At 45.2% G+C, this 5766-nt stretch overlaps 1 pseudogene across 1 annotated transcript in view; it reads right to left on the bottom strand.

Annotated features, from left to right (window-relative positions):
- Positions 1 to 5766, bottom strand: part of LOC310787632 (transmembrane protein 106B-like) — a 16104-nt pseudogene extending 10338 nt beyond the window's left edge. The window contains exons 1-3 of the transcript XR_014554090.1: positions 5636 to 5766; positions 3800 to 3985; positions 1241 to 1304 (exon numbers count right to left, since the gene is read on the bottom strand). The product of XR_014554090.1 is annotated as a transmembrane protein 106B-like (transcript). The remainder of the gene's footprint in view (positions 1 to 1240; positions 1305 to 3799; positions 3986 to 5635) is intronic.

The raw sequence follows: 5766 nt of genomic DNA, 5'->3' as shown, positions 1-5766 counted from the left end.
AGAGCTAGGCTTTAAAAAATGTGAACTATCCCTTTAAATAGAACTTCTCTATTGTTCTCTGCCATTTGTTTAACCCATTGATACCCGATGCAGCATTTGCGTGTATATCCCTCATTTGTGTGTGTATCCCTTTAAGCCGTGTGACGCGGTTCGCGGTCTTAAAGGGATACACACACAAATGCTGCATCAGGTATCAATGGGTTAATAGCCATAGAGTAAAGCCAAAAAGCCCACCCTGAATGGTGGGTGCATTTTCCCTTCACCTGCACACCAGCTGCCTTAGTAGATTTAAATAAAGTCCATCCATAGATCAGTCCCTCCAGGATTTCGCAGTTTTTTTGTGATTATTGCGATCAGAAATGCTTGATTTTGCAGCGGCTTTTCTCAAAATGTGTGATGCAATTTGCGACATTTTATGTAATTTTTTGCGGTAAAATTGCGGGAACTGGCAAAAATTGCCATTTTATTTTTTTATTACATTTTCCTCCCTTCATCGTTTCTCTTCTCCTTTCTTCCTCATCCTCAATAATGCTATTATCACTTTTCTCATACTTTTCTCATACTTTTTGCTTAGTGCTTCATATTTTTCCTCTTATCCTTATTTCCTCTTCATGCCTTCCCTGTCCTCCTCATCCCTGTTCCTTGTTAAATATTCAAACTACTAGACCCTATGCTAAATATACCATCTGTGTGTGTGTGTGTGTGTGTGTGTGTGTGTGTGTGTGTGTGTGTGTGTGTGTGGGGGTGGGTGTGTGTGTGGGTCTCAAATGCTTCGCGCTAGCAAAGTGGCTGTCCAGTGACGATTTCCGTTTGTGTTTCTCCATTGCACGGAGTGCAAAATAGTTTGCCTCCACTTTCATGCAAAACATTTGGTCATTGTTTTGCAGTTATTTTTGTTGGCAAATGTGAGGGGTTTGCCCTCCTCATTGCAATGCGATGACGTGTTACGTTACGTCCCATACTCTCGTAATTTCCTATTGTTGTCCCTCGTTCCCACGGCAACCAGGCAAGATGACAGCGCACACATATCTCAAACCCAGGTAGAGATGCGGCATTTTACTAACTTTTTGCGGCGAAATGGCGGGAATATTGAAAAATTGCAAGCCCCCGCAAATATCGCGGAGTTTGGTTGACTTTGCATTAATTATTGCGATCGCAAAATCGCAATTTCCTGGAGGGACTGATAGATGTGTGTAACAGAGTGTGATGTGTGTAACAGAGTGTGGCTGCTCTCTCTTACGTGTGTCGCGGCCTCAGCCTCTGGTCGTTACAGGCGATGACAGCCACCAGCTTGCTCTCCTGACCTGCAACGCACCAGTCACCTGTTTACCTTGACTGCAACAAGAACACCTTTAAGGTGAGACACTACAGGTGAGTAGGGTACATGTTTTAACTAATAGATATCACCATGAAACTTCCCCAGTTGATTACTTACATTAACTCATTGAGTGCCATGGACGAGTATGTTCGTCATTTCGTTTAGTAACGTAGAGTGCCAAGGACGAGTATGTTCGTCAATTGCGTTTTTTGACGGTGGGACGTGGATCAAAGCCTCAGGCATCTCCTGTACAAATATGGGAGCTATTGAAGGTGTATAACCTATTTTACAGACTCATTAGGTGGCGACAGTGCTCTCCAGATTACAGAAAGGTCCGGAAAACAACAGGAAAAAGCCGTGATCAAAGAGAAACCGATGCATGCTGCAGCCAGAGCCATATATATTGCTCTGTCTGCAGCTGACGTTGGCTGCGAACATAAGTCAATCCGCGCCCACAACTGAGCTCCTCTGCCTCTGTCTGTCTGTCTGCATATAGTTTCTCCACACGATTACCCGCCAGAAAGGCAGCACCCGACGCCGAAGGGCCAAACCTTTCCCTGCAGTCCGGTTTGGCATTTCCTTGTCGCGCTGGGAGCCGCCCGGCGCACACAAACGGAGCGCTCCGAAAATAGACTGGGTGCGTGTTAGGCTGTGTGTTAGTGTGGGGAGGAGTTTGCAGCTGAGGGGGGGAGAGGGGGGTGGGGCACGCAGGCACCACACAACTACACCACGTCACTACATCAGAAAATATTAGCTAGAGTCAGTGAATGTGCTTGAAATGCTTCATTTCACAAAAGGCTGAATATCTCAGCTTATAATTTGAAACCTGTCTTTTTGCTCAAAACAGCCTATCTTCTCCGGCTCATAACTAAAGAACGGAAAATGGTATCAATAAACTTTTTTTTGCAGATGATAGAAGAGAGTCTCATCGTTCTTTGTGCGTGTTCGGTGTTTACATAGTAATATCACACAATATTCTGTGGGCCTCGAGAAATCACTGAAAACGCTCTGAAACTCTGGCACTGGGAGCGTCCGTTCTCCAAAAGTGGCTGGCACTCAATGAGTTAAGACCATTTTTATGCCTCCGCCGGCGATAGCCAGGCCGGAGGCATTATGGATCCGGGTTGTCCGTCCGTACGGCCGTACGTCCGTCCGTCCGTACGATGTTTGTTAACGCGATATCTGAGGAACGCCTGGACGGAATTTAATCAAATTTGCCTCAAACATCGACTTAGACTCAAGGATGATTTGATTAGATTTTGGTCGTCAAAGGTCAAAGGTCAAGGTCACTGTGACCTCTCGAATGCCATTTTCAAGCTTGTTAACGCGATATCTCAGGAATGCCTTGACGGAATTTAATCAAACTTGTCTCAAACATCGACTTGGACTCAAGGATGAACTGATTAGATTTTGGTGGTCAAAGGTCAAAGGTCAAGGTCACTGTGACCTCTCGAATGCCATTTTCAAGCTTGTTAACGCGATATCTCAGGAATGCCTTGACGGAATTTAATCAAACTTGTCTCAAACATCGACTTGGACTCAAGGATGAACTGATTACATTTTGCTGGTCAAAGGTCAAGGTCACTGTGACCTCTCGAATGCCATTTTCAAGCTTGTTAACGCGATATCTCATGAATACCTTGACGGAATTTCATCAAATTTGCCTCAAACATCTACTTAGACTCAAGGATGAACTGATTACATTTTGGTGGTCAAAAGTCAAAGGTCAAGGTCACTGTCACCTCTCGAATGCCATTTTCAAGCTTGTTAACGTGATATCTCAGGAATGCCTTGACGGAATTTAATCAAACTTGTCTCAAACATCGACTTGGACTCAAGGATGAACTGATTACATTTTGCTGGTCAAAGGTCAAAGGTCATGGTCACTGTGACCTCTCAAACGCCATTTTCCAGCTTGTTAACGCGATATCTCACGAATGCCTTGACTGACTTTCATCAAATTTGCCTCAAACATCGCCTTAGACTCAAGGATGATCTGATTAGATTTTGGTGGTCAAAGGTCAAGGTGAGCTCTCGAACGCCATTTTCAAGCTTGTTAACGCGATATCTCAGGAATGCCTTGACGGAATTTAATCAAACTTGTCTCAAACACCGACTTGGACTCAAGGATGAACTGATTACATTTTGGTGGTCAAAGTTCAAGGTCACTGTGACCTCTCACACACCCAATTTCCAAGCTCTGTAACGCAACATCACAGGAGCGCCTTGACGGAATCTCTTCCAATTTGCCTCAAATGGCGATTTGGACCCCAGAATGAACTAATGGCGGAGGCATAAGTCCGCGTTGCGGTCGTTCTAGTTTTGTATTGTGTTTGGGGGTCTCCGACCGCCTTCGGGGGGTGTATGTAAGTGCTACTGAAGTGGAGATTTTGGGCTCAGAGTATGAGAAAGAGAAAACGGGACTTCTTAAGATCTTTGTGTGTGTGTGTGTGTGTGTGTGTGTGTGTGTGTGTCTGTTACCTCTGGGTATGCGTCCAGTGCCCTGGCAGGTCGGACAGTCCAGTGTTTCTCCTGAGTTGTGTCTCCTGCTGGAGCTCCGCCTCCTGCCCTCATCCTGCTCGATGATTGGCTGGCTGTCAGTCCCACTGCGTTTTAATCCCGCACCCTCACTGCCACCAGCACATCTGCTGGGGACTATACCCATACCTGAGGAGAAAACGTTGGTTGTTGCTGAGAAAATGCAAGTGCAATAACAGACCCAACAAATCGGTTGACCGGTTCAGATTGCTCACAACACTTGAGTAAATAGTAAATAGAAAAAAAACAGACCAGAGAAGAAAACTGGTGTAGAAACACCTCTTGCTGCTTACACAGGACAATGAATGAATGAAGGAATAATACGGTTTCATTAGAACAAGAATGGAAAAACATTTTTGAATGTGATTTCTGTTTGGCTTGTCCAAATGAACTGTCATCATGGCGCCGGTTCCGGTTAATATTTCCGGTCTGACAGCAGACAAAGAGTATAGTGAGACAAGAGGAAACGCTCTTCTGCTTCTTTCACAACAGTGAGCCTGCATCTATTGGCCCGTTCCTTTTTTTCGCAAAATAACTGGGAAGTGGAGACTAAATGACGTCACATCCGTTTTGTTAGCTTTCCATTTGCAGAAAACTGGAGCTGGGAAGTTCACTGTTCACTGGCCAGATCCAGTGGCTAGCCAGGCTAGCCATTGTTAGCAATGACAGTTGATAACAAGGCATTTCGTGGCATTTTGCACATACAAACACTGCAGCAACATGTCCACACAGATAGAAGTTAGTCAGTGCTGTCTGTTGTGTGTACAGCTGATTTAATAAGACACAAACAAGACAGAAGTGCTAATAAACAGCATTTACTACAATTATAGCTACTGTTGTTGCGCGGAGCAGCCATCTTGGAATTTTGAGGTCGGGGCTGTTGAGCCTCCTACGAGTTTGGAATGGGAAATAGCAGCTCTGGTGACATCACCGTCCCAGCTCATGACCTTTGAACCGTCAGAGATGACCAGTTCCCAGTTATAAAGGAATGCACAATATAGCTATAAAAGGGAGGATGTGGGCAATGTGTATGTGTCTCTGTTTAAATTTGTGTCCCACTGATGATGTCATAGGAGGCATTGTCATAGCCATTGTGACATAATCAGTGATGATTCATAAGAGCAATTGTGATGTCATCAGTGATGCGAAGTTATGACATCATCAGTGATGTCATAAGAGTGAGCCCGCACAGCTTGCGGGTGAGGCTGCCTAGGAGCCTAGGAATGGAGCATGCGTAGCATGTGAGATGTCTAGTTGAACAAACGGGTTAGCCCCCCTTTAAACGGTTGTTTCACACAGGAATATGATTTTAAACCCCCCGCCTGGCTTCCGTAGGGGGGTTATTATATCTTCGGATCGCAGATCCGATGTCGGAGACGGGAAGGACAGCGTTTTGAACGCTCGAGCCCCGCAATTTCCAATATGCTACACTGTGTGACGCTAGTTCAGAGAGTGGCTCACAGGAAGAGAGTGAAGAGGCGCATGTAGTCTCTCGCTCTAATAACAAGTTGTGTGTTGTTAAAAATAATAGCACACAAACTAAAAAACAACAAACTTGACGTTTCAGGCACAAAGAAGATGGATTATCTGTTGGCAAAACCTAATTGAAGGCATGTTCTGATCCATTCTCAACACTGGCAGCCTGACTCCAGACCTTCGAAGCCACGCCCACTCCACAGTTGTGCGAGTTTATTATTGACGATGCCGTTTCATAATCAGGCTAACACTGTGGCTGACAGGCTGTAAACGGCTCTGATGTGGAGCAGTAGCCTCACTCACCTGCGTTAGTGTTTGATCACTGTCACTTTCTTCATGTTAACCCAGCTGAAGGACGCTGCCCTGCTCCTCCGTGTTGTTTTAACTACAGCTTCTGTACTCTGTCTGCACTCTGCAGCTCATCCAGGAAAAAC

This window comes from Poromitra crassiceps (genome assembly GCF_964638095.1).
Source record: "Poromitra crassiceps genome assembly, chromosome: 13".
Lineage (NCBI taxonomy): Eukaryota > Metazoa > Chordata > Actinopteri > Beryciformes > Melamphaidae > Poromitra > Poromitra crassiceps.
Note: the sequence above shows the minus strand (reverse complement) of the source record. Positions and strands in the feature narration are given on the sequence as shown.